Source organism: Ceratosolen solmsi, unplaced genomic scaffold, assembly GCF_000503995.2.
Source record: "Ceratosolen solmsi marchali unplaced genomic scaffold, CerSol_1.0 scaffold13, whole genome shotgun sequence".
NCBI classification, from domain to species: Eukaryota; Metazoa; Arthropoda; class Insecta; order Hymenoptera; family Agaonidae; genus Ceratosolen; species Ceratosolen solmsi.
In genome coordinates this window covers 7,796,992-7,805,721 of record NW_011948418.1, presented here as the reverse complement: position 1 = coordinate 7,805,721, position 8,730 = coordinate 7,796,992, and positions in this window count along the sequence as shown.

Below are 8,730 nucleotides of genomic sequence, written 5' to 3'. Positions count from 1 at the left end.
CTATCCAGCAGTACTCCAACGATTGACGTAATCTTAAGCTACGAGATGCCGTGGCAGATCCCATCTAACATCTTAGAAAATTGGCTAGTCCCGACATTACGAAAACGGAGTGCTCGCCCCTCCCGGCTCCCTTTACCTTCTACTCCGTCGCCGCCGCCGCCGCCACTGCCACCGTCTTCGCCAAGTACGAGCGTTTCGGCATTTGACTGGAGGTAATCCTCGCGGTGGTCGTCGGTTGATCTGTCTGGAGTAACGAGATCGAATCCTCGACGGGCCGTACAATTGGGCTAATAAAACAAAATCGCTGGGGCCGGACGTCCGGACGGCGCATTGGCGAGCTTCGGGCCTCGAGGCCGTCCACTGGACATGGACACCTAGTTAAGATTCGGCTCAGCTGTGGCCGGCCCTCTTCCGTCCTGACCATCCCGTCCCCTTACGGTACTCCCGACGGACTCGACGAAATCTTGCGCGGCTCTCCTGGGGGAAGCCATACCCCCGCCCCCTCTCATCCCCCAATTTGCCGGGCTCGTGCATCCACTGATATTGGAATGAAATTCCCAGTGAAGCCACGCGTTCTTTCACCTCCGGCAGATGCGCGGCATCGGTCATTTCCCTATCGCGATGGCATCCTTCTCACCCACCTCCCCCTATGCATTATTATTGTCCGCGCTACGTTTTGCTTCCTTTTTTCATTCCCCCGCGCCTACTCTACGTCTCTCGCGCGGACCGTTGCCGGATAATAATAGGAGGGAAAGCCAAGCTGACCATACGAATATTACTCTCGAGTCGGAACCTCTGGCGTAACGGTTTGCCCGCACCCAAGAAAATTTAATTAAAATTGGATGCGTCCACTCCTAGCACAAAGGAGCGCGTTAGGAAAATCCACGTCTTTATCTTACGCGACTACACTGCGTTCGGGGGCACCTCGTCGCTTTATTCCGAGTTCCGAATGTTGCTTTGTTTTCAATTAACCGAGGCCGTCGAGACTGTCTGTTAAAGCACGAGTTATTCGATCAAAGCCCTGTTTTGTACTTGCACTGTACTTAAACTCCACAGCTTAAAGAATTGGAGTGCTCGTTAAATCGTAGTAAGTAAATATTCATGAAAATTCAATGTGTAAATTAGTGAAATATCAAACATTATGATTATCGTTCAGTTTAAACGTATTCATCGCATACAAATGCTCATACGCTTCAAGTAAGAGTAAAGATTATTATTATTTAACGAATTAATTGATAACAAATCATAGTGACCTAGAATAATATGCCTAACTGGCATTTATACTAACTGGCGAAGATTTTCGGGATTACACGTTAAAACTAAGAGCAATATTAAATTGACAAAATATGTCAATACTATCTTATAAATGCTTATAGATAGTGCATATCGTTTATTGAAATGTAGGTGCGGAACAAAAAAAAAATAATCCACTACATTGTTTTAAAAGATAATTAATATGTCATGAAACTTTCGTGAACGACACATGACAATTTACTCTGCTAATTTTTACATAATTTATCTTTCAAATCGTACAAGCATCATAATACGCCATCAAATGTATAGTTTGACAGTATCGTGCATAAAATTCTGGAAATATTTAATTAATGTTAAAACGGCTTTCAACACTATTGTAAGAGAAGTATTGACAACAATGACAATAATGTTAACATTTTTATTGATAAACTTTAGTATTTACTGTTATATTGCAGAATGAAAAAATGAAAATGACATTCTAATAAATATATATTAAATTGATTCTTTGACTTGTATTAATACGAAGATATGCAAAAACAATTATTGATATTGTTTAAATACACGTGCCCTATTGCTTTGTATACATATATATACATTATTTACATGTATTTAAAAACGAAATATTATATATACCTTATATGTACATTTAAAAAAAAATTTTTAAGACTACAAACTATATATATATACTATATTATTCATCATACAATATTCATCTTTTTAAACGCGTGTAAATAATGCGGATAATGTGATTTCGAAAAATATCTTAACACAGTCAGCACAAAAAGCTCGCTACGATTTTACAAGCTACATAATTATGTAATATATAAAATTGCCATGTCATTGATTGTCTGTACTAAATGTGCATGTATTTATATGACGAGAAATGTTGTGATAGCAAGTAGTTTGTAATGCACGATTTAAAATCGCATCACTTTTTAAAAATCAAAAAGCTATTCTCATCTCGTTCATTTCCCATTTCCCGTCAATCATTTTGGACAAGTTACATTCCTGTCGTAATACGGGCTGTAAAACCCAAAACAGCTTAACTCGCAATAGCGGACGGATCCCGATAATGCTAATAGGACATTTCCACTTTTGCATAATATAAGGAGTTCGGCCGCTCGGTAAATTCGAGGACGATAAACGCGAAAGAAGACGCTCTGTATCGGTAAGAAGTTCCGGAGAAAGAAAAGAAGGGAGTGTCTCATGCCACCCAGGATGCGAACTTATATAAGATTGAGAGAGCTGGCGAGGGGAGATCGGGGTGAAAATCGATGCAGTGTCTCGTATCGTTGGAATTTCACGTGGCCCATAAGAACCTTGTGGATTCAATGTCCATCCGCAGTGTCGGAAGTGTAAGTCTGGCGGTGGGTGCATAAGGCGTCGTGGAAACGTCGCAAAGATGCCATTTCTCGATATCGTAAATTCAGCGGATCGAAGAACGAAAGACTGAAGAAGATCAAAGTGTGCGAGCGCGCTCTCAGCCTCGAAAGAAAAGGAGAAAGGCGTTTGCTTTTATGAGGGGAATTAAGCCGAGCTTACACGCTATGTGTCAAGATCCCTGTTTACGATGCCGAGTCTCTCATAAAGCGTCATCAAATGTACTTTCTGGCACCCCCGACTCCATCCCTCCCAGCGTGTCCACGTTGCGCCTCTGTATAACTTTCGCGTTCCTACTCGGCTCGCAGCTCCTCATTATCGTCTGCCAGTGCGACATTTTTTCCCTTCCCGAGACGCCAAATCATTGCATATTAAAGCCTCTCCCATCGACCCACGGCACTCTCCATCAATTTACAGACCGGGTGGAAACGTTGTAGCTCACAACTGAAAGAAACTTTCGACTATGTTATTTTAGAGCTACTTACGATGTATCTTTCGCCTACCTTTCACCCCATACACATTCGAATGCCGCAGCAATTCGCAGGTGTTGCGTATTTACAGCGACCTATGACCAATGTGACTTAATATTATTTGCAAAATTCATTGCGCCGATGTATCTGTAAATTGCCATAATGCAAATTGTGCGCATTGGTCTTCTATATTGACGATAAGTTTGACGGAATAATGCCAACGATTTATCCAGTTGATATATGTGGCTTTGAGTATTTATTGGAATTCAATAGGAGCAAAGAAACGGAAAATTATATATAACATTTTTTTGCAATATTTATAGAGCTAAATTCATTGGTTGTTATAAAAAATAAATTAGGATAAAATGACAAATAAACATTGTATTTGAATGTACTATGTTATAATGTAACTTGTTGGTAATGAGAAGACAATAAAATTTCATTATGAATATTATCGTAATGAATTAATATGCTCTACGCAAACACGTTATTTGTATAAATCATTAAAGTATGTGACTAATGAATGAAAAGTAGTAAATAATAAGAATTTATTTTGATAGATAGCGTACCACCATACTTAGTTACATTTGTTTTATATTTTTAATGCATATTTTACATAATCGTAAAGTTTTACAAACGCTTTCCCTTTAAAAAAAAAATTAATCTTTCAATATATTTAACTACTGTAGTCTTCCGTTTAACTATTTGGACTGAAAGAGACGCGATTTCGAAATAAGTGGTGATTCATCTCAGTTCAAATAATGTTTTGTATCAAAGGAAAAAATCGAATACTGCTATAATGCTTTATTTAGCGATATTTAAACAAAGATAGAATAAATAAATTTACGAAGATTTACAAAGTTTTGCAAGTAAAAATTATCTTCGAATGTTCGCGCTCTTGCGCGTCATTATAATAAAAATATTTAATTATTATTCAAGACTTATATGTCATAGAATTGATAAAGCGCTTTAAGAGCAGCGCACGATTCTGTAATAAAGAATTCTAAGGTAAAACTTCAAACGAAATATTATATCAAGGTTTTCATGAAAAGTGTATACGAATATATCAAAAGCTCTTCGCTCGTATCTAATGCGTTTTGTCATTTCTCAAAAATAAACCGACTAATACATCCAAATATTTACATATAAAATTTAATAGATACTTAACAAACTTTGAAAAATATCATGTAAAATCACTCCAACGCTTAGTAAAAATTGCACAAAACTTTGATGAGTAGAAAAATAGTTTGATTACCATTACAAAAGTGCATACAAATATAATGCAAAGTTTTCGATAAAAGACTTTCTTAATCGATCTACAATTTTACATCATCCAAATATTACGAACATTAAATGCCGTAAGTAAATTTTAATAAATTCAAAGCTCCCTTTATTTAACGTGAATGACTACCCCCTTTAGCTTGTAAATATTTCATGAAGCGCCAACAAACTTATCACACGCACTTTATGCCGACAATGTTTCCAGAACTAATTCTTTGATCCTCGATACCACAATTCCACTCTACCCTACCGCCTTTATAACAAATTTAAAAACATAAGCGTCACGATCGCCGAATCACGACTATGCAATCGCCGAACGTAAATAAAGACAGATAAGCAAAGAGTATCGGGCGAGCAAAGAGTATGCCATTAAAGTCTCGCTCAGCGCGTCAAACGCATGAAAAACAATCCTCTACCACTGATTGCTCTGCGCTCTTCCCTCTATAAAGGCAAAGTCAAATGTTTATCCGGCGCGCGCAAGATTCTCGGAGGAACGATACGCGAATCGTAGACGTGCTGTAAAAATGCTCGGTATCTTGATTTTACCCAAGTGTGCATATGTACAGCGTCGCCGACCCCAGGCAATTCGTGTTCTCCTTTGAAAGTGAACGTCGGCGTCGAGTGTCGCTGGCATCGCGGTTCTAGCTTCTAGTCTTACCTTAAAAAATCACAGCAAGGGTGTAGACCCTCGAGGAAAAAAGAGTGCGGAGGAAGGATGAGAGGGCGGGTAAAGGGTATGTGGGAGGAGGTGGCAGGAGTAGAAGAGGCAAGGAAGAAGCTGCGTCGTGCTTTCGAGAGCGTAGAGAATACAATGTCGGGCATTTGAGGAAGATGTAACGCGAAACCGTCTACTCGGCTACGGCTCATAAAACCAGGCGTTTTATGCTGATGGCTCGACAGCAGTGGCGTCCTCCCGGCAAACATTGTCGCGAGTCCTGGCCTAAGGAAAGGAAAACCAGCGCCGGTCGACGGTGGCTGGCGGGATGCCGGGGGGAGATAAGGAAAAGCGATAGGTCCCTTTCCTTTCCTTTTAAGATGATTTTGGCCTCGCAGCCAAATGCGGGAAAAGAGGAGGAATTGTGGGAAGGGCGAAGTGGGAAGGGGTAGGGGGAGGGGAAGGGGGAGAGGGGAGGGGAAGTGGTGGGACGGCAGGTGCTATTGTATCGAGCGGTAGACCGCTTCGCTTTCGCGGATGAAATTTCACTCCTTTCCCCGCAACGCTCCTTTACCCCATTTTCACCCTACTTTGTGCGCGTCCATCCACACGGCCTTTTTTTTTACCCCGACGGCTTTTAAGTCTCGTTACTGAAACTCCTTCGAGCTCGTAATGAACGCGAGTGCCACCATCGCTGCTTTTTTTACGATGCCAACGAATTTACGGATCCTTCGATAAATCCAGGGTTCCGATGCGACGCATTTTTCATCCTTTTGTACGGTATATCGCGCTCGCAGATCCGCGGTAACAAATAGATGAGAGCGACGACCCTCGCGCACCCAAAGGAATACAAGAAATATATCCCCGTCCGGATCCTTCTTTATTCTCGCTTCTCTACTTCCCGTATGCATATGTAAGGCCTCGCAATGCCTTACGAGCCCATCTACGAACCGCGAGTGACGCCTCTGTGATTTTAGAATGCAATCCTAGAAAGTAAAAATACTTCAAAAACTCAATCTCCGCCGTTGCCTTTTTACTTCGAGAATTCCTCCATTTCCCCAAAGCATAGGAATAGAAGAGATGCCTCCTGGTAAATACGGTGAAAAACGAGGCGACCAAGAACACGGGCCAAAAATTAATTCCTTACGATCACTAAAGATGTCCGTCGTAAACTCGTAGAATCTCCTTGTTCACTCTTTTCTCTCTGTCTCTCTCTCTCTCTCTCTCTCTTTCTCTCATTTTTTCGTATCTTCTCAATGAGCAGCCTCGTAAATATTGATTCCTTTAGCCTAAATGGAAACTTATTGTCTTTAATTATATGCCGTGCCAAATTTCACCCTCGAAAAACGAATAAAAATACTGAAAAACAATCTTTAAAAACGTTACTACTGCTCAGTTTGTCTTAGTTACATATAAATTTAAATCTATGGACAATTTAATATCATAATTATATTAATTTTCCATCTCTCTCTCTCTCTCTCTATCTATCTATCTATCTCTCTCATTCTCTCTCTCACCCTGTCTATACATGTTTGTATCTATTGTGTATTTATATATATATATATATATATATATATATATATATATATATGTAGGTATGGATTTATGTATGCATCCTGTTAACAACAAACATTATATAAGCCAAAAATTTTCCATTTTTATCAATAAAAATATCTAGTTTTTTAATAATATACCATGTTATAATTTCTACTAGATTGTATAAATTTGTATTATCGCATATAATCACAAAAAATATATTTTTTTGCTTTTAATTTTAAATTCACAAATTATTTCAATTTAACTTACACAGAAAAAAAATAAAGCAGAACTCTCTTTGCATCCAATGTTAAATCGTATAAAACCAAATGTAACTATATATCTGCAGATTTATTTGTTGTTAAACATTTCAGTACACTTGTTTGGTTTCGAAATTACCTAGAATTTAAAATTTGAAATATAAATTTTATTCAATATTTCGATTTTATAAATGTTCAGTCATACAAGGAATCTAACAAAAAAAAATAACACAAATTTTAAAGGAGTCGGTAATAACAGCAATCTTCATTACAATAATACCTTAAATATTCAATAGTTATTAAATTTTTATTGTAATATACAAGTTATTACAGATAATATCTTAGATATTCTCTCTCTCTCTCTCTCTCTCTCTCATTTGGAATAATAACAAATGTTTTGCTGATTATTAAATCATTTTAAATCAATCAAAGGCTACATTTAAAATATATTGCAAAAAATAAATTTTCAATTAAAACATATTCGATGCTTTTATTTCGAATGCAGAATGTATACGCAAAGCTTTCCTATTTGGTTGTCAAATCAACAATTTAAAAAATATCGATATAACATCACAGCGTGAAATAGAAAACAGTTAAGTGCTTAGTGTGCAATAAAAAAATATAAATGTTACTATTATCCAATTTAGTTCATTGTATCTTATGTTATGTAATATATATATAATCATCAAATATCCAATATAATAATTCTATAATAATATAAATTTTTTTAAATTTATTTATTTTTAAGATTTTAATTTGATATCTTAACTTCATCTAATAAGAATACTTTAAACTTTTTTTTAAAAAATTACATATTAAAAATACATAGAATAAGAATACCCAGAAATGATTAACAAATTATAAAAATAGAAAATAAAAGAATAGCAGAAAGCAGAATTACAACATAATATAGGAATTTTTTACTTTTAGTAAAAAATACTAAAAGTAATTCATTTTTCCCGAAAACCTTAGATTAACCTTGTAGAGTAATTGAAATTCTTGTCTTCCGAAAAACTGATCAACCCTATTCAATTTACAAGACTATATAATGAATGAGATCCGCTCATTGATAGATTAGGAATAAAAAAAAAAGCGTGCACGAAGAAAATCAAGAAAATTCCTTACAATTCTTGTATAGAAGATCAAAATAAAAAATTCTCGAAAAAGTTGACTATTTCTTTCAATCTCTTACGACAATCACGTTTCCGCCTCCCCCCCCCCTCCTCACCTAGTCAAAAAAACGAACGATGAAAAGCTCCATTTAACGAGGAAAGGAAGCGCCATCTTTCCTCACCCACAAAAAAGAGAGCACGACGATCGCATATACAAGGATAAGGTTATGCAGGCTAAAATCGATGTTGAAACATACGTATACTTATCGGAATAGATCCATAACTTGGGTAATGATGTGCGTCGCGAGCGAAGGTAAAAAGAAGCCAGGTATAAACGCCGCGAATTCGAAATGATGAAGTGACGGCGTCAGCTCTCACGCTGTCGATAATTTATGTTCCGAGCTCGATTATCGATAGTCATTCCGACGTCGAAGAAGAAGGCGAAGACGAGGGCGAAGACGGAGACGAAGAAAAAGACAAAGCGAAAGAGAACGGCGACGCCGGCAAACTTCATTAGGTGGCGCCCCACCATCGAGCACAAAATTCGACGTTCCAACCCCTCGTGCCAAACTACTCTACAGGATTTCGTTGCACGCACATACATTCGCAGCTCGCGCCGCAACAGCGGATTAGGAACTTTTATATCTTTTTATCGAACGGAAAGTAAAAAGCTTTATGGTAGCCGTAAAAACTTTTATGATGTAAAGAGACTTTATCTGTATTTACTAATCACGTAATTTTCGTCGCATAAACAGCTCTTCGACGCTTCTATTTGCTCTTCC